The 24,643-nt window shown below is 46.9% G+C and overlaps 5 non-coding genes and 3 pseudogenes across 5 annotated transcripts; 5 read left to right on the top strand and 3 right to left on the bottom strand.

Moving 5' to 3' along the window:
* Positions 1-3,396: 3,396 nt before the first annotated feature.
* Positions 3,397-3,538, bottom strand: LOC148634378 (U4 spliceosomal RNA). Its single transcript, XR_015933622.1, has one exon. It is a non-coding gene; the product is annotated as a U4 spliceosomal RNA (small nuclear RNA).
* A 1,293-nt stretch (positions 3,539-4,831) lies between these two features.
* LOC148634379 (5S ribosomal RNA) lies at positions 4,832-4,950 on the top strand (annotated as a pseudogene).
* A 636-nt stretch (positions 4,951-5,586) lies between these two features.
* On the bottom strand, positions 5,587-5,750 carry LOC148634380 (U1 spliceosomal RNA). Its single transcript, XR_015933555.1, has one exon. It is a non-coding gene; the product is annotated as a U1 spliceosomal RNA (small nuclear RNA).
* A 1,807-nt stretch (positions 5,751-7,557) lies between these two features.
* Positions 7,558-7,676, top strand: LOC148634381 (5S ribosomal RNA). The gene has a single exon (XR_015933521.1). It is a non-coding gene; the product is annotated as a 5S ribosomal RNA (ribosomal RNA).
* A 636-nt stretch (positions 7,677-8,312) lies between these two features.
* On the bottom strand, positions 8,313-8,476 carry LOC148634382 (U1 spliceosomal RNA). The gene has a single exon (XR_015933566.1). It is a non-coding gene; the product is annotated as a U1 spliceosomal RNA (small nuclear RNA).
* A 1,807-nt stretch (positions 8,477-10,283) lies between these two features.
* On the top strand, positions 10,284-10,402 carry LOC148634383 (5S ribosomal RNA; annotated as a pseudogene).
* A 4,582-nt stretch (positions 10,403-14,984) lies between these two features.
* Positions 14,985-15,125, top strand: LOC148634384 (U1 spliceosomal RNA; annotated as a pseudogene).
* Positions 15,126-17,965: 2,840 nt separating this feature from the next.
* trnas-gcu (transfer RNA serine (anticodon GCU)) lies at positions 17,966-18,047 on the top strand. Its single transcript has one exon. It is a non-coding gene; the product is annotated as a tRNA-Ser (tRNA).
* Positions 18,048-24,643: the final 6,596 nt, after the last annotated feature.

The following is a 24,643-nucleotide window of genomic DNA, read 5'->3' on the forward strand; positions in this document are numbered from 1 at the left end:
AGGTGCAAAAGATAAACCTTTATCCTATCTTTATCTTAAGATAAGTGGCCAAGCAGTATTTTTCCAAGTTTCACCAAGCACATCATGTTGCCATAGTAGACAAAGTTCTATAAAATGTTAAATAACTTTTAAAAAAAGCATCTTGGTCTTACAGTACTGTACAAGGTGAATTAAACTGTCCCTGGTAATAAAAAGTAATTAGAAGCATCTCAGAAACTTTATCTCTAGAAACATTAGCTGTTTTATATCATGTAATTTAGTGTGATGTTGTCAGAATTCAAGGACATTATCACACACAGAAATTGGTTCAGTTAAATCTAAAAAACACAGCTAAACATGGGTTTAAATGTAACAGAAGTCTTACCTCTTGTCAAAAGATTTAATTCAAGAAGCGATGTAATAAATGATTGCTTATGCTTTATAAAGAAATCTAATTAAAATAAAAGCTTAAGTTTTGTATTTATCTTGTACCATAGAACATGATTTTCTTTGTATTTGAAGCCCACAAAGTGTCCAAATGATGCACTACATGATATAAGGAAGATTATCACATGCATATCGGTATTATCTTTCTTATGAAAATGCATTCCTTTCATTACCTTTTACTTTTTAAAATGAACTCAAATTGTGTATAATGTAATAATTTAAGTAGAATAGATTCAGGTAGGAAATATAGAGTCATGATGTTTATGGCTGACATCATTTCACATGGGTGAATTTTAAGCTAAGAAATAAAAACATTTACAATGAAGATACCATTGCTTAATTTTAAATGCCTTTAAAAAATAAATACCTCCTGAGAATAATTTGCCACTCCCAGATCCTTGGTAAGGTACTGTTTGAATCCAATCAGGAGAGGAGCATCCAGGGAGTGCTTTCTATAGAGTCCAGCTTGGGCCACTCTCTTCCGGCCTGCTGATACTTTTTAACTACTCAGGGCCTGTAAGGATATAAAACACCGGTTTAAACATTTTATACCTATAAGACAAATTAGAATTTTAGTAAAAAATAGATACATCTGAAAAATAAAAAGTCTTACTGCTGATAGAGTTCTTCAGAGCTCACATCTTCCCCTTCCTTATCCGCTTCTGTTTCAGTTTCTAGAGCAGCCTCTGGCATCTCTTCCTCCTGGACAGCGGCCTCTTGCTCAGGGCCGCTGGAATGCAGGTAGATTCTTTTCAACATGCTTTTACATAATATGTTGTAACAATGATTTCAAAAAGAAACTACAGAAGCCTTACAGATTAAAAATATCTCACCTTGCCAATGTGTCTTCAGGCTTCCCATGTACAAAAAGGCCCAAGGACTCTAGCAGTCTTACAACCACTATCCTGTTTGCCTCACCAGACACGATCTCTATTCTGTGGTAATCCACGATGACCCCGTTCTTCAGGTGATTCATCATGTCCTCCCTCGCCTGTTGAGAGGCCATCCTGATCTTTTCTGCCGTGGCGTGCTTCATACACGCCCTCTTCAAGTGAGCAGGAAGCTGATCAAGAGTATTCAGGCACATCTTGCACACCAGGGGAATCCTCGCGGGTTTCCTTTGAAAATAAATAATACCATCTGTGTATAGAAACAAGCTAAGACTGATTTCTTAAATTATCCTTAATTTTCTCTCTCATAGTTTGAGCATAATGATTTTATTGCATTTATATAAGAATTGCTCATTGCTCCTAAATAAATAATGGTTTCATAAAAAAGTGAACACTTACTTGGTCTCAGTCACAGACTTTCCAATAGAAGCCATTGTGGAGTTCAGCAACTGCAGGTCCTAGAAGTGGGGAAGGAATTTTAAAAGAGAAATTGAATTACAATACAGAAGGAATGGCTGAGGGATCACTGAAATATATATATACAAATTCCAAAGACTGAGTCCATATAGAAACAACTACCTTTCATTTTCAGTATAAGAAAAAAAAACATTATCTTCCAAAGCATCATAAAATTGTCCCTTCTTCCAGACTCTACTTCTCTCTTGTAGTAGTATAGCAGACCTTTCCAGGTGAGCAGATCACAGAGTCCGAAATGAGCTTCCTCCATCAAGCAAAGTACCTGAACATGACTCTGTCTTCATAAAAGCGCCCCTGTAATAAAGAAATTAAATCCGAAATCAAGAGGGCAGTTGCCTACTGAAATACAAGAAGTCATCAATTTTAACCTAGCAACACATTAAAGGCTGCATCTATACAAGTACGATTCTAGAAATGCTCACCAGATTACGTTTTAAGAAGGAACTGCGCCTCAGGTTCCGCCGAGATCTTAACTCGGATGGCAGGATTCAGAGTCCGGAGTGCGGACTGATGGCGCACGGAGGGTCCATATACTGTGGATCCCTCAGTGATCTTCCGCGTATTCAAACCGCCAGCGTGTGACTCCCCTGTCCCCGTGACCTCTTTGCTCTGCTCTCTCCTCTGTGCAGCTGAGCCCGACTCACGGTAAAATGGAAAAAAATATTCCCTCGACGTGAGATTTATTCTGGAGCGAGCCAGTGTTGCGCATAGCTGCTTTCAAAGCAGTTAACCCAGGTTCGATTCCCGGCCAACGCAGTTGCGAATGTTTTCAAATGCTGTCATGAGCCTTGGATTGTGACTAGCAAAGCGAAGCCTTTTGAAAGAGCTAAAGCACTGCAAAACGGAATTGAAGGAGAATCTTACAGGGGATTCTGAGCAGTGTCTGCATACATGCAGTCAGATAAAGGTGCTGAAAGCTTGAGCTACTCTCAATGTCATGCTGCCCTTCCCCGGAGTAAATCTGTTACATTGAAAGAATGCTTCTGGCAGGTTCAAAAAGGGACCCTTGTTAATTGGAGAAATCAATGATTTCGAATGAATTCTGTATGCGTTAAAAGACAGCTATACACAGAAAACATGCAGGACACTGCTCATGATGTTTCCCGAGCCGAAACACAGTGCGTTTTTCCAAGCCATTTGACAAAGCCCACCCACTGAAAACTGCAGCAGATCGTGTAAAGACGTTCAACTTTGTAACTACTGCACGCACAGGAAGCAGAATAAATTCCTCTTTTCAAACTGTCAAAGGTTTGCTTTGCGAACGCTGCAGGACATCGCACAATCTCTTTTGAATGGGGACAAACGATTTCTTATGGGGCGCAGTAAGTACAGACGTTTAAAATGCTCCACTCATGCCGACGATGCAGCATGAAGAAGCGCAACCTAACGTTTGACAGACAAAAGCCAGACGCCGCTACGAGCAATATGAAATCATACTGACAGCACACGGCGTTTCGCGCTGACACAAAAGTAATCTCGACAGACGCTGTTCTCTGCATAAAGCTGAAAGAGCTAAAGAGCGTTTCTGTTGACACGTAACAAGCTCGTTTCTTTCTACCATGATATCACCGTGACCAAATCTGTCTTTAAACACCTTGCTCAGTCTCTAACGAGACTGTCAAAAATTGCTTTCGCCGATTGTATTGCAAACCGGCGGAAGCGGGGTATTGGGAAAAGTTTTCAACTAGCAATAATCGCGCCTCGGCTAAACCTCACAGCTTACGATACTGCCACTGCGCAAAGCTGACGGTTGCCAGGCAACCGCGGGGATCCTATGGAAATCGTTATCGATCGTCTCATGGCATGTCGTTGCTATAACGCTTCATATTTGTCGTCTTCTTCTTCTTCTAGCTTGAGGTTTTGAAGAATTTCATGACAGACAAGGGCTCCGTTGGGAACAAAGGGCGTTGTGAGAAAACCGTTGCTTATTTTCAGCAGCAGAAATACAACCCTTTAAATACAAGATGACAGAACAATGACGAAGGGCGTGCCGGGAGGAACTCATGCACTACAGAGGAAAGGGGGCGGGCACGTACAGTTCACATTCAAGCCACAAGTACTCTTCTTGGATGTTGCACAAACAAATCCTAACGTCTTGAAAGCATTGCGGCATGTTTGTGTCCCACTTCCCGTGGCTGCGGGACGACTGACACGAACGGACAAACGCAATCTGTGGCGTTTAGCGTGACATAGTCTTGCAGGCATCGTGCTGTCTCACTGCAATATTATACCGCTGGAGGAAACAGTCCATCTGGCCATGAAACTCATTTGAACGTCTAGCTACAACAACTAACAATATCATGATTTATTCAGGATGTGTGGAATCAGCACGTCCCGGAGACAGCTTCCGAAATCGTGAGCATTCTCTGGTGGTAGGGGCGTTCAAGATGGCGCTCAGGTGGGAGGTAAAGTTTAGTGGTTGGGGAGTTTTTTTGAGTTTTTCATGACCTGAATGTTAATTTTTGCTTTTTTTGACTACAGAAAAATAAGGACTTAACACTAGTTGTTTAAACTTCAGTTATAATTGAAAGAAAAAAAAAACGATTTTTTTTTAGGTTTAAAAAGTCCGATATGAGTAACACTGGGAAAAGAAAAGAGAGTGCTGGGTCTTCGAAGGAGAACTCTAAGATACCTCAATCGTATATGTATAGCACTACAAAAAAATCGATGGCAACTAAAGGGAAAAGTGAAGCAGCTGCAGGGGCAGCAAGAGGGCGGAGGCGCCGCGCGCCCGGCCGACGTGTTGGACCGGTGCGCTTTACGTGCTGAAATAAACACGCGACAGCCCCGAAATGTTTCCAGAGTGCTGTGCACTGAAGACTTGCCTGGTGCTCCTCCGTGCAGATTGTTTGTCCTCCTCCAGTGCAGGACGAGCCAACACAAGGGAGCGCATTCGCCAACATCCAGGCACGCAATGCGATTTGGAAAGCAGCTCCTTTCCAAAGAGTTGCACACGAACGATCCTTCAGTCCTGCTCGGGGGGCACGGAACCCCCGCCACACACAGCTTCAAGTAGCGAGTCAGGCGCTAGGGCTTTCGCTTACAGCCACACCACCCGGAACACGCCCGATCTTGTCTGATCTTGGAAGCTAAGCAGTGTCGGGCCTGGTTAGTACTTGGATGGGAGACTGCCTGGGAATACCAGGTGCTGTAAGCTTTTGCTCTCCCGGCCAGCAGGGGTCGCCGTTGGTGCCGTAGGCTTTGGGAGGAAAACCTGCAGGATGGAAAGGTGATCTATAGCCTCATCTCTAGAGATGTTTTGTTGCTGTGGCATGTGTGTGACCCATATTCACAAAAAAAAACCCGTCTGTAAAACGAATATCGAAGCTGCCTCTAAATCTGCAAATGAAGATGAGTCGATAAACCACTCGTTTTTCGTATAACTAGACATATATTCATTTGTTACCGATTTCATTCATTGAGCACGGATACAATAGAGGTACAGCCATTCACTGTTTGACATGTCTGCACTGGTACAGAACCCAGCAATCAGAAAACGGGTGAAACTGTCTTTAGACTCAGCATACAGTACCGAGGCCCCCCATGACCAAATAAAGGCTAACCTCGATAATCAGCCTAAAGAACGCAGACTACAGCAAAACGACTGACTTTGAAAAGGGATTGAACGTCCGGAAGGAGTAGTGGAACTAGCTTGAGATGCTTCTCCGGACCCCTAACTAAAAGCCAGCGAGAACCAGCAGCGGCGTCCACTCCTGTCGAACCGGGATCCTTCCGCAGCCACGCAGCTCGTGGTGTCCTATCCCTCCCGTATCTGATTTTGGACCAAGCACATCAGGGGAGAGCGCGAACGCAGTCCCCCACTACCAGAAATTATGCAGTCGAGATTCCCACATTTGGGGAATTCGCAGGGGTCAGCACAGCCGGAGTGCAATGGCCGAGCCTCGCCCTGGGTGAACCTCCTTCTTGATCAAGGTATCTCCCCTGCCAGGTAAGTATGAGTTAAACAGGCCCCTGCAAGCGGCCCGCACCCATAGCACAAATCGCGCAGCCTAGGCCACCTCCTCGCCCCGCACGCCACCGCCTCCTGCTGGGCCCACTCTTTCACACACTCACACGCCACACTAACACTCAAAAGTGTGGGCAAAACGAGAAAACGAGCGCGCCGTTTCCTACACATCTGCAGTCGCCGTTGCGCATTCGCAGCATGTCCCGGGATGCAATTCGGCCTCATTTGCATAACTCCAGACCGGCAGATCGCCACGCAAGCTCGCGACGTGCGCCTGCCACACACCGCACAAACCTTTTCAGCAATTTCCAAAAAACGGGCCTGCTCGCCTGCCCACAAGGCTCCGTCTCTTACCTGCACTCCAGAGCCTGCTGCCTTCTGTGCTTTTCTCTCGGCACCGCTGCAGTGCACACAACTCCTGCAGCGGGAGGGGGGGAGAAAGTTCCCGCTCTCCGCCGCAGGGAAGGCTCGCTCCGTGCGCACACGTCCTTTCGATGCCAGTCCAACAAGTGCTCCGCATTAGCTGCGTCGGGGCTCCGGCGTGTCTCACCTCACCTCACCTCGCACTGCCCCCTCCTTGAATGTCTGCCGCTGGGTATGCCCCGCTCTCCTCCGCCTTATCTTATCGCGTGTGAGCACCGACAATGGCCACAATGCCGGGGAATGGCACCTGTAAAGTGTTAATTGGGGCACAGGAACAGCCCGTCTCGTCTCGGGGGGGCCGGCTTCAGAGACAATACAGCAAACACAGCGGGGCGGGGGAAGAAGACGACACCACACATGCGGGTACATTCAGCTCCGGCGGGAACGAGACATTTGTCGGTCTTTTCAAGTGCCGAGAGCCGAGCAATCCTTCACTTGTATCGGTTCTCCCCGGTGACTAGATCTGGCCCTGCGACTCTCGACTGGGCTCACCCCCGGGGCAGCCCAGGAGGTGTGAGCCTGGCCGGCACCCGGATGGGAGATTCCACCCCGGAAAAGCTCCGGTTGCTGCTGCTCCTGCAAGAGGTGTGACTGGGACCAGTAGGGAGCGCTCACCCTGCGGGCTGTGTGGCTCTCTTACGCCCCAGCCTCCTGATGGCGACACTCTGCTGCACAAACAGGCGCCGTCCTTCGGGGGAGGCGTCAAACCGAGGTCCCGACCCTCCTTGGCCATTAGGAAACCCCAGGGCGTCTCTCAAAAAGAGACGCCGGGGGTGTCCCTCTGGTGTTAGTGCTCCCCTTTACCCATCAGTCGGGGTCTCCTCCTAATCCCCGTCTCACCTGTAACAATCAATGACGAGGCCCCCCTGTCCGTGAGATTTAGTACTCGCGCAAGAGACCGGGGGCAGAGCGCGAACGCGGTCCCCCGCCCCCCACAAAGTGCGCGTTCCGGGTTCCCTCTCGGGGCCCTGCAACACAGCGGAAGGGCAGCGAGAAGGAGCCTCTTGCTCTGACGCCGCAAGGCCACAAGAGGGCGGAGGCGCCGCGCGCCCGGCCGACGTGTTGGACCGGAGCGCTTTACGTGCTGAAATAAACACGCAAAAGCCCCGAAATGTTTCCAGAGTGCTGTGCACTGGAGGTTTTTGTCTGGTGAAGACTTGCCTGGTGCTCCTCCGTGCAGATTGTTTGTCCTCCTCCAGTGCGGGACGAGCCAACACAAGGGAGCGCATTCGCCAACATCCAGGCACGCAATGCGATTTGGAAAGCAGCTCCTTTCCAAAGAGTTGCACACGAACGATCCTTCAGTCCCGCTCGGGGGGCACGGAACCCCCGCCACACACAGCTTCAAGTAGCGAGTCAGGCGCCTGGGATTTCGCTTACGGCCACACCACCCTGAACACGCCCGATCTCGTCTGATCTCGGGAGCTAAACAGCGTCGGGCCTGGTTAGTACTTGGATGGGAGACTGCCTGGGAATACCAGGTGCTGTAAGCTTTTGCTCTCCCGGCCAGCAGGGGTCGCCGTTGGTGCCGTAGGCTTTGGGAGGAAAACCTGCAGGATGGAAAGGTGATCTATAGCCTCATCTCTAGAGATGTTTTGTTGCTGTGGCATGTGTGTGACCCATATTCAAAAAAAAAAACCCGTCTGTAAAACGAATATCGAAGCTGCCTCTAAATCTGCAAATGAAGATGAGTCGATAAACCACTCGTTTTTCGTATAACTAGACATATATTCATTTGTTACCGATTTCATTCATTGAGCACGGATACAATAGAGGTACAGCCATTCACTGTTTGACATGTCTGCACTGGTACAGAACCGAGCAATCAGGAAACGGGTGAAACTATCTTTAGACTCAGCATACAGTACCGAGGCCCCCCATGACCAAATAAAGGCTAACCTCGATAATCAGCCTAAAGAACGCAGACTACAGCAAAACGACTGACTTTGAAAAGGGAATGAACGTCCGGAAGGAGTAGTGGAACTAGCTTGAGATGCTTCTCCGGACCCCTAACTAAAAGCCAGCGAGAACCAGCAGCGGCGTCCACTCCTGTCGAACCGGGATCCTTCCGCAGCCACGCAGCTCGTGGTGTCCTAACCCTCCCGTATCTGATTTTGGACCAAGCACATCAGGGGAGAGCGCGAACGCAGTCCCCCACTACCAGAAATTATGCAGTCGAGATTCCCACATTTGGGGAATTCGCAGGGGTCAGCACAGCCGGAGTGCAATGGCCGAGCCTCGCCCTGGGTGAACCTCCTTCTTGATCAAGGTATCTCCCCTGCCAGGTAAGTATGAGTTAAACAGGCCCCTGCAAGCGGCCCGCACCCACAGCACAAATCACGCAGCCTAGGCCACCTCCTCGCCCCGCACGCCACCGCCTCCTGCTGGGCCCACTCTTTCACACACTCACACGCCACACTAACACTCAAAAGTGTGGGCAAAACGAGGAAACGAGCGCGCCGTTTCCTACACATCTGCAGTCGCCGTTGCGCATTCGCAGCATGTCCCGGGATGCAATTCGGCCTCATTTGCATAACTCCAGACCGGCAGATCGCCACGCAAGCTCCCGACGTGCGCCTGCCACACACCGAACAAACCTTTTCAGCAATTTCCAAAAAACGGGCCTGCTCGCCTGCCCACAAGGCTCCGTCTCTTACCTGCTCTCCAGAGCCTGCTGCCTTCTGTGCTTTTCTCTCGGCACCGCTGCAGTGCACACAACTCCTGCAGCGGGAGGGGGGGAGAAAGTTCCCGCGCTCCGCCGCAGGGAAGGCTCGCTCCGTTCGCACACGTCCTTTCGATGCCAGTCCAACAAGTGCTCCGCATTAGCTGCGTCGGGGCTCCGGCGTGTCGCACCTCACCTCACCTCGCACTGCCCCCTCCTTGAATGTCTGCCGCTGGGCATGCCCCGCTCTCCTCCGCCTTATCTTATCGCGTGTGAGCACCGACAATGGCCACAATGCCGGGGAATGGCACCTGTAAAGTGTTAATTGGGGCACAGGAACAGCCCGTCTCGTCTCGGGGGGGCCGGCTTCAGAGACAATACAGCAAACACAGCGGGGCGGGGGAAGAAGACGACACCACACATGCGGGTACATTCAGCTCCGGCGGGAACGAGACATTTGTCGGTCTTTTCAAGTGCCGAGAGCCGAGCAATCCTTCACTTGTATCGGTTCTCCCCGGTGACTAGATCTGGCCCTGCGACTCTCGACTGGGCTCACCCCCGGGGCAGCCCAGCAGGTGTGAGCCTGGCCGGCACCCGGATGGGAGATTCCACCCCGGAAAAGCTCCGGTTGCTGCTGCTCCTGCAAGAGGTGTGACTGGGACCAGTAGGGAGCGCTCACCCTGCGGGCTGTGTGGCTCTCTTACGCCCCAGCCTCCTGATGGCGACACTCTGCTGCACAAACAGGCGCCGTCCTTCGGGGGAGGCGTCAAACCGAGGTCCCGACCCTCTTTGGCCATTAGGAAACCCCAGGGCGTCTCTCAAAAAGAGACGCCGGGGGTGTCCCTCTGGTGTTAGTGCTCCCCTTTACCCATCAGTCGGGGTCTCCTCCTAATCCCCGTCTCACCTGTAACAATTAATGACGAGGCCTCCCTGTCCGTGAGATTTAGTACTCGCGCAAGAGACCGGGGGCAGAGCGCGAACGCGGTCCCCCGCCCCCCACAAAGTGCGCGCTCCGGGTTCCCTCTCGGGGCCCTGCAACACAGCGGAAGGGCAGCGAGAAGGAGCCTCTTGCTCTGACGCCGCAAGGCCACAAGAGGGCGGAGGCGCCGCGCGCCCGGCCGACGTGTTGGACCGGTGCGCTTTACGTGCTGAAATAAACACGCGAAAGCCCCGAAATGTTTCCAGAGTGCTGTGCACTGGAGGTTTTTGTCTGGTGAAGACTTGCCTGGTGCTCCTCCGTGCAGATTGTTTGTCCTCCTCCAGTGCGGGACGAGCCAACACAAGGGAGCGCATTCGCCAACATCCAGGCACGCAATGCGATTTGGAAAGCAGCTCCTTTCCAAAGAGTTGCACACGAACGATCCTTCAGTCCCGCTCGGGGGGCACGGAACCCCCGCCACACACAGCTTCAAGTAGCGAGTCAGGCGCCGGGGCTTTCGCTTATGGCCACACCACCCTGAACACACCCCATCTCGTCTGATCTCGGAAACTAAGCAGCGTTGGGCCTGGTTAGTACTTGGATGGGGGACTGCCTGGGAATACCAGGTGCTGTAAGCTTTTCCTCTCCCGGCCAGCAGGGGTCGCCGTTGGTGCCGTAGGCTTTTGGAGGAAAACCTGCAGGATGGAAAGGTGATCTATAGCCTCATCTCTAGAGATGTTTTGTTGCTGTGGCATGTGTGTGACCCATATTCAAAAAAAAAAACCCGTCTGTAAAACGAATATCGAAGCTGCCTCTAAATCTGCAAATGAAGATGAGTCGATAAACCACTCGTTTTTCGTATAACTAGACATATATTCATTTGTTACCGATTTCATTCATTGAGCATGGATACAATAGAGGTACAGCCATTCACTGTTTGACATGTCTGCACTGGTACAGAACCCAGCAATCAGAAAACGGGTGAAACTGTCTTTAGACTCAGCATACAGTACCGAGGCCCCCCATGACCAAATAAAGGCTAACCTCGATAATCAGCCTAAAGAACGCAGACTACAGCAAAACGACTGACTTTGAAAAGGGAATGAACGTCCGGAAGGAGTAGTGGAACTAGCTTGAGATGCTTCTCCGGACCCCTAACTAAAAGCCAGCGAGAACCAGCAGCGGCGTCCACTCCTGTCGAACCGGGATCCTTCCGCAGCCACGCAGCTCGTGGTGTCCTAACCCTCCCGTATCTGATTTTGGACCAAGCACATCAGGGGAGAGCGCGAACCCAGTCCCCCACTACCAGAAATTATGCAGTCGAGATTCCCACATTTGGGGAATTCACAGGGGTCAGCACAGCCGGAGTGCAAAAATGACTCTGTTTTCTCCCCGAGCGAGGAGGAAGGAGAGCATGGCGATGGGGACAGCTGGAACCCCTCCACCCCTCCCTCTACCCCCTTCCTTGAAATGGACTCCGTGAACGCTTTTACTGCTGCCACCCTGATGAAGGCTCATTCAGAGGATGGCTGGCAGGAAATTGGTAAGAAGAAAAAGAAAAAGAAGAAGGTAACAGGTGAGACCGAAGAGAAATGTGTTTTGTAAAGACTGGTTCCACTTTCTTATGTAATATGGCTCTAAACATAATTTCTCTTAACACCAGAGGTATCAATGACAGAGTGAAATGCCAGTCTGTCTTTGATTACCTCCAGCAGAGAGAGGGAGATGTGTTGATGTTGCAGGAGTGTGCTTTAGCCTATCAAGAGAGGTATAAAAGCTTTGAAGATAGGTGGGATAAAGGGCCTTCTGTTTGGTCAGGGGACAATAAAAACAGAGCCTCTGGCGTGGCCATTCTTTTCAAAGGATGGGCTTTCAAATTGAAAAGTATTCAGAGGGTCATAGATGGCAGGTTGCTGTGTGTGGATGTGGAATGGGGGACCGTTAACCTGCGGCTAATCAATGTGTATTGTCCTACTGACGTGGGAGGAAGGGTGGAGCTACTCAAGGCACTCTCTCCCCTATTGTTAAGTAGCACAGACGTGATAGTGGGAGGGGATTTTAATTGTATCTTAGAGCACACAGACAGGCAGTCTAGCTCTCCGATAAAATTGGATTCCAGCTCACTGGCCCTGCAAAACTTAGTTCAAGACTTTAAACTCTCAGACACATATAGATGTATATATCCCACAACAGCAGGATATACATGGTCAGGGAGGAATAGCAGCTCCAGAATTGACTATTGCTTTGTCTCAGAGAGAGTGAAAGTTGTTGGGGTCACTCTTCAGCCTGTCTTCTTCTCAGATCATCAGGCTTTAGGGTGTAGAGTGGAACTCCAGGGCGGGACTGTCTTTGGCCCAGGCCTCTGGAAACTCAACACAAAGCTGCTAGAGAACGAGGGGGTAGTATCCCGCTACAAGGAGAAACTATCACAGTGGCTGTCCTTGCAGTGTCTGTACGGGTCAGTAGGAGAGTGGTGGGAGGAGGTGAAGGTGAGGACAAAGGCCTTTTTCATGGCTGAGGGAAGGAAGGCTGCTGCCAGACGGAGAGGAGTGCTAGCCAGGAAACAGAGGCAGCTGCAGCGTCTCTACACGATGCTGCACAGTGGCTTCGATGTGCTCGAGGATATCACCCTTTTAAAAAAGGACATCCGGAGCATAGCCGAAGAAAGTAGTCGAGGAGTGCTGTTAAGAAGCAGAGTGCAGTTCTTGGAAGAAAATGAGAAGTGTACTCGCTTCTTTTTCAGGAAAGTGGTAGGCTCCAAGTCTGTCATGGAAAGTGTAGTTGATGAGGAGGGACGAGAGAGAACAGAGCCGAGTGCTATCCTCTCCTGCACCGAGGCCTTCTACTCAAGACTGTACAGCTCTACAGAGGTAAAGGATGAAGAATTTCATTTTTTTACCTCAAAGCTAGAAAACGTTTTGAGTGAAGAAGATAGGGAAGTACTTGAGAGGGATTTGACAGTAGAAGAGCTGAGTATGGAGAGCTTACAGAAGGGGAAAACTCCGGGTGCTGACGGGCTCCCTAAAGAATTTTATTGCACCTTTTGGGATCTGCTTCAGGATCCGCTACTGCTCCTATTCGAGGAAAGCTATAAGACAGAATTGCTGCCTGACTCCTTAAGAGAAGGCACTATCTCTCTCTTGTTTAAGAAAGGAGCAAAGAATGACATAAAGAACTGGAGACCCCTCAGCCTCTTAGGCGTGGACACTAAGATCCTGCGCCTACAAAATGTAGTGGCCTCACTGGTAGGGAAAGAACAGACTTGTGGGATAGCAGGACGCCTGATGAGCGACAACCTGGCCTTGTTGAGGGATGTTTGTCTGTACTCAGAGGATCGCTCCCTCCCTCTGTGCATTTTAGGTGTAGACCTAGAAAAGGCCTTTGACCGCCTAAACCGGCAGTACTTAACATCGGTACTTGAGCACATGAATTTTGGCCCCATCATGAGAAAGTGGATTAACCTGCTGTACACAGGTAGCAACAGCAGAGTAATGGTTAATGGCAATAGATCACGCCCCTTTGAAGTCTGTTCAGAGGTGAGGCAGGCCTGCCCATTATCCCCCTTGTTATTCGTTTTGGCTATGGAGCCCTTAGCCTGTGCCTTGCGCCAGGATCAGGCCATTAATCGGATACCAGTGCCTGGAAGTGGGGGAGGAGAGGTAAAGACATCTCTATACATGGATGACGTCACCCTGCTCCTCTCTGACAATGCCTCAATTAGCAGAGCTCTGCAGTGCTGTGATCGTTTCTCTTTGGCTTCATCCGCAAAAATTAACAAATCTAAGAGTGAGATTTTTTATCAGAACTGGAGGGAGCCAAAAGAAGGACATGATCTCAGGCTGCAAGAGAAGAGAATTAAGGTCCTGGGGGTGTATTTTGGAGAAGAGATGGGAACAGTAAATTGGCAGAACAAATTGCCAATCTTAAACAAAAAACTGATGCAATGGAAGGACCGAGACCTCACCATGACAGGGAAGGTGCTGGTCATCAAAGCCGAGCTCTTGCCTGTCTTGAATTTTCTGGCTTCTACCTTCCCAATCCCACACCGTGTTGCAGCGGTGCTGAGGAGATTGATGTTTCAATTTCTATGGGGTGGGAAGCAGGAAAGACTCAGAAGGGAAATAATGTACAGGCCGCTACCCTCAGGGGGGAAGTCTGTCCCAGATATTGCTACGAAGCTGCTGTGCATTTTCCTGGCCTCTGTGCTGAGAGGCTTTGCAACAGCACCTGCAGCGCGTACCTGGACTTATTTTTCCAGGCTCTGGGTAGGTAGGGAGGAGTTCAGAGTGTGGGGTGTCAGACCCAAGCTGGACGTCCCACTCTCTGACACATGCCCTGCAATTTATGGGACAGTTAAAAGTTTTCTAAGATCTCACCCAATTGGCCATATTCCCCTCCGAGATGTCAGCGTCCAAAAACTGGAAGATTTCGTTGCACCCCAGAACAATAGGCAGACCCCTGTGGGCATTTTAACATCAGCCCAAACAAGGAAGGTGTGGAGACACACATCCTCTAAATTTCTGTGCAACATTAACAGAGATTTAGCCTGGAGTGTCTTCCACCAGTGCTTACCGGTACGAACTTTCTTGTACCGTAGGGGCCTCACCCCCAGCCCTCGCTGCATTAGGGTGGGCTGCGGCGAGGAGGAGACTGTGACCCATCTCCTGTGGTCCTGTTTTTTTGCTAAGGCCTTCTGGGCACAGTTTGAAGATTGGTTGCAGGCTCTCTTGCCCCAATTTACCCTGACCGCTGCTTTCGTCATATACGGCATCTCTCCTGTCAAACTTCCTCCCGACGTGTTTGACAGGATCTGGGCCGTGGTGAACAGTGGGAAAGACGCCCTGTGGAGAGTGAGGAACATGGGGCTGTTCAAAGGCATCGAGGTCCCAGTCAAGGCAGCAGGTAGCCTGGCCCTGTTCATCACCCGAGAGAACTATTACCTCAGAGATCTGTGGAGAGAAGGGAGGGAGGAAGCAGAAAATCTGTGGGAAATAGAGAGCATAGGTCAATATCTCAAGAAACTGTGAAAAACATTATCATGTTTAAGTAAAGAATGTGATTTGCACCAGAAAAAAAGAAAATTGTTGCTATGTAACTGTTACCGTGTCAAAATGTAATGAGATGTGATCATATATACTGTTTTAAGTATGTATATTAATGTAAAGCTTTCTGATTTGTGATGTCCTGTATTTTTTTGTGAAAAGAAAATAAAGTTCTTAAAAATCGAAATCGAATCGGTTCACCCAGGGCGAGGCTCGGCCATTGCACTCCGGCTGTGCTGACCCCTGCGAATTCCCCAAATGTGGGAATCTCGACTGCATAATTTCTGGTAGTGGGGGACTGCGTTCGTGCTCTCCCCTGATGTGCTTGGTCCAAAATCAGATACGGGAGGGTTAGGACACCACAAACTGCGTGGCTGCGGAAGGATCCCGGTTCGACAGGAGTCGACGCCGCTGCTGGTTCTCGGTGGCTTTTAGTTAGGGGTCCGGAGAAGCATCTCAAGCTAGTTCCACTACTCCTTCCGGACGTTCATTCCCTTTTCAAAGTCAGTCGTTTTGCTGTAGTCTGCGTTCTTTAGGCTGATTATCGAGGTTAGCCTTTATTTGGTCATGGGTGGCCTCGGTACTGTATGCTGAGTCTAAAGACAGTTTCACCCCTTTTTTTAATTGCTAGGTTCTGTAGGTTCTGTACCAGACATGTCAAACAGTGAATTGCTGTACCTCTATTGTACCCGTGCTCAATGAATGAAATCAGTAACAAATGAATATATGTCTAGTTATACGAAAAACAAGTGGTATATCGACTCATCTTCATTTGCAGATTTAGAGGCAGCTTCGATATTTTTTTTTTAATATGGGTCACACACATGCCACAGCAACAAAACATCTCTAGAGATGAGGCTATAGATCACCTTTCCATCCTGCAGGTTTTCCTCCCAAAGCCTACGGCACCAACGTATGCTATTGCAGACACCAACGTTGCCTAGATAGAAAACCGAAATAGCCGTGGGTTTGCTTGCTGGTCTGAAGGATCTCTCTTCGAATCTCTATCATTTGTCAATGGAAGTAAAAGGCACTGCAATCTCATACATTCAGAATCAAACCCGCAGCTGTTGTTCGACTTTATTTCTTGACTAATTACATCTGAGTGTCGCATGAGCAGTTACATAAACTTGTCTGGTATATTTGAACACAAATGCCGTTCTTCAATTAAAACTAACAGTACATTGTCAGGGACATTCAGTTCTATACAAACAAGAGACAGACAAGAGAATATTTCTACCGTTCATGTGGACTACGTGTTGACTTACTGATCGGAATAATTGAAAAGTTCAGGCTCATAGCCGATGCAGTGCGTGCTAATTAGAACAGCAACGCTGAGCTCTCAGCACCGTACTGAGGCCAGGTGTTTTTCTAAAGCTGTCAGGTGCAGTTCATTTACATGAAGGAAATCTCTTACTGGGTACGATTACAATGCAGTAAGTAGCACAGACTAATTAGGGAGTAGCCCGATGCGTTTAAAAACGACCCGAGCCAGACAAGAGTCGAACCTGCAATCTCCTGATCCGTAGTTAGACACATTATCCATTGCACCACTGTAACCCAGTGAGATCAGCACTGCAACTAGTAAAATATTACCCCCGGTCCATTCTTTTCCAAAAGTGAGAAACACCTGTTTTCTACATTTTGTCTGTTTTAAAACCATATCTCTTTAAACCAAACCAAGAGTCTGTCTTTTGCACTGATATTCTGATTCATTTCGATTTCAAAGAAAAAAAAAACATTATCTTCCAAAGCATCATAAAATTGTCCCTTCTTCCAGACTCTACTTCTCTCTTGTAGTAGTACAGCAGACCTTTCCAGGTGAGCAGGTCACAGAGTCCGAAATGAGCTTCCTCCATCAAGCAAAGTACCTGAACATGACTCTGTCTTCATAAAAGTGCCCCTGTAATAAAGAAATTAAATCCGAAATCAAGAGGGCAGTTGCCTACTGAAGTTCAAGAAGTCATCAGTTTTAACCTAGCAACACATTAAAGGCTGCATCTATACAAGTACGATTCTAGAAATGCTCACCAGATTACGTTTTAAGAAGGAACTGCGCCTCAGGTTCCGCCGAGATCTTAACTCGGATGGCAGGATTCAGAGTCCGGAGTGCGGACTGATGGCGCACGGAGGGTCCACATACTGTGGATCCCTCAGTGATCTTCCGCGTGTTCAAACAGCCAGCGTGTGACTCCCCTGTCCCCGTGACCTCATTGCTCTGCTCTCGCCTCTGTGCAGCCGAGCCCGACTCATGGTAAAGTGGAAAAAAATATGCCCTCAACGTGAGATTGACTCTGGAGTGAGGATAGACGTTACCTTTTTATCATTGAACAGGATGTATGTGATGTGGCGACTAGGTTCAATTTTGTATCCTCTTTAAAAGATTAAGGACTGGGGTGAGCGTGATTTACCACCCTTTCAGCTAAGAACCCGACGTGCGCACCGTTTAAGCTGCATAGACTCGGTCGTTTAACTCTTCTCCATTAGAAGGGTTAAGGTTAAAGAAAAAAACATTGCTGACTTCTTTTTTTTTTTGCCAGCCACGAGTGCTGATTAGCAAGGTTTGTATTTCATGTTTTGCAAGTTGCATCCATTATAAGAAAAACAAGTTGTTCAAGACAGGAAATGAATGCTTGCATTTAATTAAGTCTAGCCGTAGGCGGTTGTCCATAATGACCAGTTCTGTTCGAGAAGACAGAACAAAAAAGGCACCGCTGGGATTCGGAGCCAGGGTCTCCTGTGTACTAGACAGGCACCTTAAGCAACTAAGCCACGGCGCCCCAGGAGAGCTGTCCTTTGACAGCCACTTGGACACACCACTCAGACACATCTGCATTCGGTGTGTGCTCCGCCTGCTCGCTGAGCAAGTTGCCACCTTTACATATAATAGCAACATCAACACCAAGAGAAAGGGTGACAAATGGCTTTTATCTGGAACTTTTCATGTCCAAGGAGCTCAATGTGCTTTCTGTGTACAACAGGGCCACTGAACTCCACACTGGCCACTGAACCACAGCAGTGGCTTGCTGGCTTGACATCTCCCAAGGAAAATGTTGAAATTGCATGTGGAACAGGAAAATGACCCTCGAGTACGGGGGAAAAAAAAGAAAAAGATCATCTGGAGCGCGCCAACCCATGTCCGGACAGCGCAGATCCCTCGACGAGGTGGCCGAGTGGTTAAGGCGATGGACTGCTAATCCATTGTGCTCTGCACGCATGGGTTCGAATCCCATTCTCGTCGCGCTCCATGTCTGACACGTGTGCCCGTTCGGCGTTGGCCCTCCTGTCGTTTGCTCCGGTTCTAGAGCCGTGCATTTTCTAGCGGTGGCTGAACATGGTATAGTAGGCTAACGTCGGTATCGAGCAGTAACAGTAACGGTATTTACGTGTCGCTGCTGCCAAGTGGCTCTGGGTTGAGACCGCGTTTTCACTTACTTGCAACGCAAACGGAGAAAGCGATTTTTGACAGTCTCTCGAGAGACCGCGCTAGGTGTTTAGGGATAGACTTTGTCAGTTCCCCCTGGGATGGTGGCCTCTCAAATAGTTTGTGATTCCTTATACAGTAGAAGCCTGCTTCGTGGCTTAAATCCAAGCTAAGGAAACGAGTTAGAGGTCTGATGCAGAACTGCGAATTCAATGAAGGGGAACACTACAGTACATTGCACTGTATGTGTGAGGAAAGCTGCCCCCTTCAGTCCCTTGTCGACCGAACAGAGGACTGTAAAGGATACCGCCAAGAAACTTAAGGATGCTGGTTGGAATCCAGCTCCAAAGAAGCCCCTTTGGGTGTTATGTCATCAAAAAGTAAGAACAGCGAATCTCCCTTTGATCAAAAGCGCAACAGAGCTGTTTTCCGTGGAGCAGGTTTCAGACCCGTAGACCTGTTTTATTTGTAGGGCAGGGCGCATTCCCAAACGCGAATCTCCTGTTTTAGAAATGCTTTGGGCGGCGTGAAGTGAAAATAAGAAGTGGGCTCCAGATGCACATGGAAGCAATCAAGTGTTTCATCCGAGCTGTTTCAAAGACTGCCCAAGAGCTTTCCTTTCACAGAGGCGCAACGATTAATGATGGGGTGCACCCTTCAATGCGCCTTACGACTCTAGGGAGTGATTGAGACGATTCGTAGCGTGTGCTCATTTCTCTCTATTCCCCGTGTTGCAGTGGTAGGATGACGTAAATTACTGCTTCGACACGTAACGGCATTATAATCACGTGCAGGAGCTGAGGGCTTTAGTTTTGTTTCGTTTTCCATGGCGTTCGTAAGCGCGCAAATCAAAGGCAAGTCCTGCGTCTAACACGAACGTAAATGCTTTTGAAAGTGCAGTGTGGTGCAGCTTGTAAAATCCTTGTCCACATTTGTGGTTTGTTGATGTTTGTTCTGTCTGCCAAAGTTGCATTTTGACATCCGGACGGGGGGACTTTATCATTTGAACGTGAAGCCAGCCTTAAACCCTCTGAGGCGTGTCTGTCTGCCGGCACGTATCTTGTGAAAGGTATTTTTTTTTTAACGGAGAGCAACTTTAAAAAGGTATCCGCAGCCACCTCGCAGTCCGTGTTTGATTATAGGAGGAATGCGGCGGCGGCGGGCTCGCTTTTGTCGTGGTCGAGTGGTTAAGGCGATGGGCTCGAAATGCGTTGGGGCTTCCCCGCGCAGGTTCGAAACCTGCCGACTCCGGCGTCTGCCGCACGTCGCCTTGTGCCTGCGCGGCAGAGGCGAAGTGCCGCTTCTCCTTTCCTGGTACTATAACAACGCTAAATCGCTTGGCCCCGCTGCCATGGACATCAATTCTTCAGATAACCACACACTTTGCCTTCGCACCTCTGGTGCTCTGCTTATGCCTTTGAAAACCTAATGAATAAAGCTGAAAGAACCGACACAATATGTAGGTGCTCGTAAAGCACGCAGTAAAGAACTGTTAACAGCAAGGGTTTCAGTGGGTTAACTGAGGAGAAGGCGTGATCGCTAATTGTTGACTTTGTATTTGGTGTTAGAAACACTCTTACTGCGCATGACGTGCAACAAATGTAGCCACAGAAATTGCATCACGCTTTCATGTATGCTATTGCAGACACCAACGTTGCCTAGATAGAAAACCGAAATAGCCGTGGGTTTGCTTGCTGGTCTGAAGGATCTCTCTTCGAATCTCTGTCATTTGTCAATGGAAGTAAAAGGCGCTGCAATCTCATACGTTCAGAATCAAACTCGCAGCTGTTGTTCGACTTTATTTCTTGACTAATTACAACTGAGTGTTGCATGAGCAGTTACGTAAACTTGTCTGGTATATTTGAACACAGATGCCGTTCTTCAATTAAAACTAACAGTACATTGTCAGGGACATTCAGTTCTATAAAAACAACCCAGTGGGCATTGATTCATCGAATATACGTATATTTACGGCGAAATTACGTCTATACGTATATATACGTCGCCTAGACGTATAATCAACGTCGAATTGCAACCGTAAAATCGACGACATGAATAAACGCATATATAACGTCGAAAACACATCTAACACAGTGCCTGAGGCTTTTTATTGTAAATTACGAAGTAAATTATTTTGGCAGTAATTAATTTACACGTGTATAATACATATAGTAAATATAATAAATTAATTACTGCCAAAATAATTTACTTTGTGCACCGTGCAGAGTGCCGTATACTCCTAGTTGCGGCACACACGATACATACAGTAAAAAGCCTCAGGCACTGTGTTAGATGTGGTTTCGACGTTATATAATAATAATAATAATAAACTTTATTTTATATAGTGCCTTTAAAGGTGGCTTCTCAAAGCGCTTTACAGGATGACAATAACAATAAATAAAAAGACTACAACAATAAATAAGAAAATTTCACAAGACAGGACACAATTATAATTACAACAATACAACAATAACAATAGAGGAGACCGTGGAAGATGGTATTAAGAAGAGCAGAGGGGTGAAGAATGGAACCAGTTAAGTAAAGGCTTTTCTGAAAAGGAGGGTTTTGAGTCTGGATTTGAAGGAGTTTAGAGAAGGTGACTCTCTAATATCCTTGGGCAAGGAGTTCCAGAGCTTGGGGGCATAGCAGGAGAAGGCCCTGTCGCCCATACAATGTAGACGGGCTTGGGGGACAGTAAGGAGGGCAGAATTTGAAGAGCGGAGGTTGCGAGGTGGGGAGTAGGGCGATAAAAGTTCAGACAGGTATTGAGGTGCCAAGCCATGTAAAGCCTTGTAGGTGAGCATGAGGATTTTAAAGTCTACGCGGAATTTGATCGGAAGCCAGTGCAAGGACTCCAGGATAGGAGTAATGTGAACACTTGCACTAGATCTGGTCAGGATTCTGGCTGCTGAATTTTGGACATACTGCAGCTTGTTCAGAGTAGATTTAGATACCCCAGGGAGCAGAGCATTGCAGTAGTCAATTCGAGAGAATACAAATATGTTGATCAGCTTTTCAGCCACAGTTAATGATAGCATAGGGCGTAGTCTTGCAATATTTCTAAGGTGAAAAAAAGATGTTTTGACAGTATGCTGTACATGTGGGTCGAATGTTAAGCCAGAATCGAATATAACCCCAAGGTTTTTCAATTTTGATTGGAGCTCAAGTACAGAGCCATCTACAGACAGGGTTACAGGACTGGCTTTACGAAGTTGATGGGGGGTACCAATAAGCATGACTTCAGTCTTGTCACAGTTAAGATGAAGGAAGTTTTGAGTCATCCAAATTTTTATGTCAGAGATGCAATTAGATAGAATAGAGACAGCCACATCAGTGTCGGGTTTGGTATGGATGTATATTTGAGTATCGTCAGCGTAAAAATGAAAGCTGAGGCCATGTGATCTTAAAAGCTGACCAAGTGGGAACATGTAAATGCTGAAGAGCAAGGGGCCCAGTATTGAGCCCTGAGGGACACCAGACTTGACAAGACCAATTTCAGACCTGTACCCATTGAGAGAGACAAAGTGACAGCGATCAGTGAGGTAAGACTTAAACCATTTGAGGGCAGTGTCAGAGACTCCAAACACAGTCTCTGAATATATGCGTTTATTCATGTCGTCGATTTTACGGTTGCAATTCGACGTTGATTATACGTCGAGGCGATGTATATATACGTATAGACGTAATTTCGCCGTAAATATACGTATATTCGACGAATCAATGCCCACAGCTTGGCATACAAGGGTTTTGCTGAGGGGGTCTTGCCACCTGCCTGAAAAAAAACAGTAAAATGTTTGAGTGCCTATAGAGTTTCTATTTTTATTTTCTTGACAAAAGTTGATACCATTTCCTGGACACCCCGTCCCCCATCAGTGCGCGGTGCCCGGGGAAAAATCTGTAGGGGGGCGTCTGAAATTCTGAGGGGGGAGTGATATTTCGGTTGAAACGGAGCTGTACGGTGCAGCTACCCAAATGAAATCTCGCAGCTATGCCATTGATTAGTGCTTCATGATAGAAGATAACGACTAGCAATCTGGTATTTGCGATGAAGTTCAGTTTCACATTTTTCGTCACTCTCACGGTTTGTATTGCCTGGAGCGAAAAGTACCATAAGCGTTCATTTTTGCAGCTACATGGACGTTCTGAATCGTTAAGAAAAAAATGTTGTAAAACCAACAGAAAGCACAGACTGCTATAACTAGTCCTAGTTATATAACGATTTTAAGTATAATGATAAACTACTGCAAGGAATCGGTCCACCTGAGCAAACAGGATCGTAATGTTGACACTCAATAACGACACTGATATGTGCAGTTCCTGGACGGATAGCCCTCCTGCCCATCAAACAGACTGAGTGACTGTTCGTGTCATTTAGTGTTGTCTGACCATTGACAAAGTACAACTATTTTTTTAGGGCGCAAATTAAGTTAGGTAAATCTTTTTGCCCAAAACTGAAGGGGCGACATTCCCCCCTCCCCCCATGATGCCAGGCCTGTCCCCATCCTATTCCATAATGTCATTATATATAATACCATACAACAGTGACCGATCCTTACTAACTGCATGCGTTAAAATTGCACATCAGCTCATAGCAGGGGGCACATAGCCGCGATGTATTATCAATGTTAAATTTCAACCATAATATCGACAACATTAATAAACGCATACGTTGAGAAAATATCGAACCCAGCATATTTTCCGGTTATATACCACAATGCATTGCTAGTATTCGTTGGTCACCATTTTGGACACGTTTTTCAAACGTAGAAGTATATCTGCAAATATCTCAGCAATCCTCTTTTGACGAGTAAGTATGAACAATAATAATACTATCTGAATACATACAGATCTTTCTTAATATTATTTTGATTAAAATAGTACGTGAATAAGCAAAAAAATGGCACATAAAATAGTGTGAATGGGGAAGATGACACAAAATCGTTTTGCCGTTTCTCTTATTCTTATTCTATGTTGTACTTTCAAACTTTGGGTAATTAGGACAGACTTTATTGCTCAACTGCTATGATGCAAGCCAAATTTTATACATTTATTTCAGCTTTGAGCTTAGTAAACCGTTCATTTTTTAGATTATACTAAAGAAGATATTAATCATCATTTATTTGGGAAGTAATATTATATAATTTTCTCCTAGCTGTGGTGCTGAAGTCCCACCCTACATCAACAGAAAAAGAAATAAAGGAGCACGCAATGTGTTACTTGAAGAATGCATATGCAAGGCAGGGGGCCAGGAGATCTGGACTCTGAAAATAATAGGTTTTTGGTTCTAACTGTTAGGACAATTAGACAGGGTTTGCAAATAGTGGACAAAAATCGTCTTAACTTCCATTGTAATATTTTTTTTTCTTGGAAATATAGAAGTTGTACATTTTAAAATGTATATTTGAATCAAAATGTGGTTTTGAGTTAGTGTGTTAATGTAATTAGTTTTGTGTTTGTCATTACTATACTGTATATTGCCATGTTACCAGAATTTGTAGCTGAAGTTTAAGACTAGTTGTGTTTTTTATGATTATTGCCCATATGTTGATTGTTGATTGATTGTATACAATGTATAATTTGAAATACGTATGTTTCAGGTGTGAATGTGTATTTTCAGAATAAATTTCTAAACCTAATCATTGGCTTGGTTTACTTGTTTCTACACCTATAAAATCTATCTTTGATGTATAATAGACCTCTAATGTTATCCGTATAATAGACCTCTAACCATATACGTATAATAGACGTCTAAAGTTATCCGTATAATAGACCTCTAACCATATACGTATAATAGACGTCTAAAGTTATCCGTATAATAGACCTCTAACCATATACGTATAATAGTCCTCTAAAGTTATCCGTATAATAGACCTCTAAAGTTATCCGGAACTCCAACCATATATGTATTATAGTCCTCTAAATTTATCCGTATAATAGAACTCCAACCATTTATGTATAATGAACGTCTAAACATAGACGTATAATTGACGTATAACTTTAGACGTATATTAGAATTTCATTCTAGACGAATTGTAGACCACATTTAGACGTCTAAGGTATACGTTTAATAGACGTATATTATACGTCTTTTGCCCACTGGGAAGAGACAGACAAGAGAATATTTCTACCTTTCATGTGGACTACGTGTTGACTTACTGATCGGAATAATTGAAAAGTTCGGGTCATAGCCGATACAGCGCGTGCTAATTAGAACAACAGCAACGCTGAGCTCTCAGCACCGTACTGAGCCCAGGTGTTTTTCTAAAGCTGTCAGGTGCAGTTCATTTACAGTACGCCCCGTGTCTCAACGGTAGGACGGAGTCAAATACTGCATCGACACGCAACAGCATTATAATAAACCGCAGGACTTGAGGGCTGTTCTCTTTGAATGTTCCAAGGCATTCGTAAGAGCG

The sequence above is a fragment of the Lepisosteus platostomus genome, unplaced genomic scaffold (genome assembly GCF_059453375.1).
Source record: "Lepisosteus platostomus isolate fLepPlt1 unplaced genomic scaffold, fLepPlt1.hap1 Scaffold_32_H1, whole genome shotgun sequence".
In the NCBI taxonomy this organism is placed as follows: domain Eukaryota; kingdom Metazoa; phylum Chordata; class Actinopteri; order Semionotiformes; family Lepisosteidae; genus Lepisosteus; species Lepisosteus platostomus.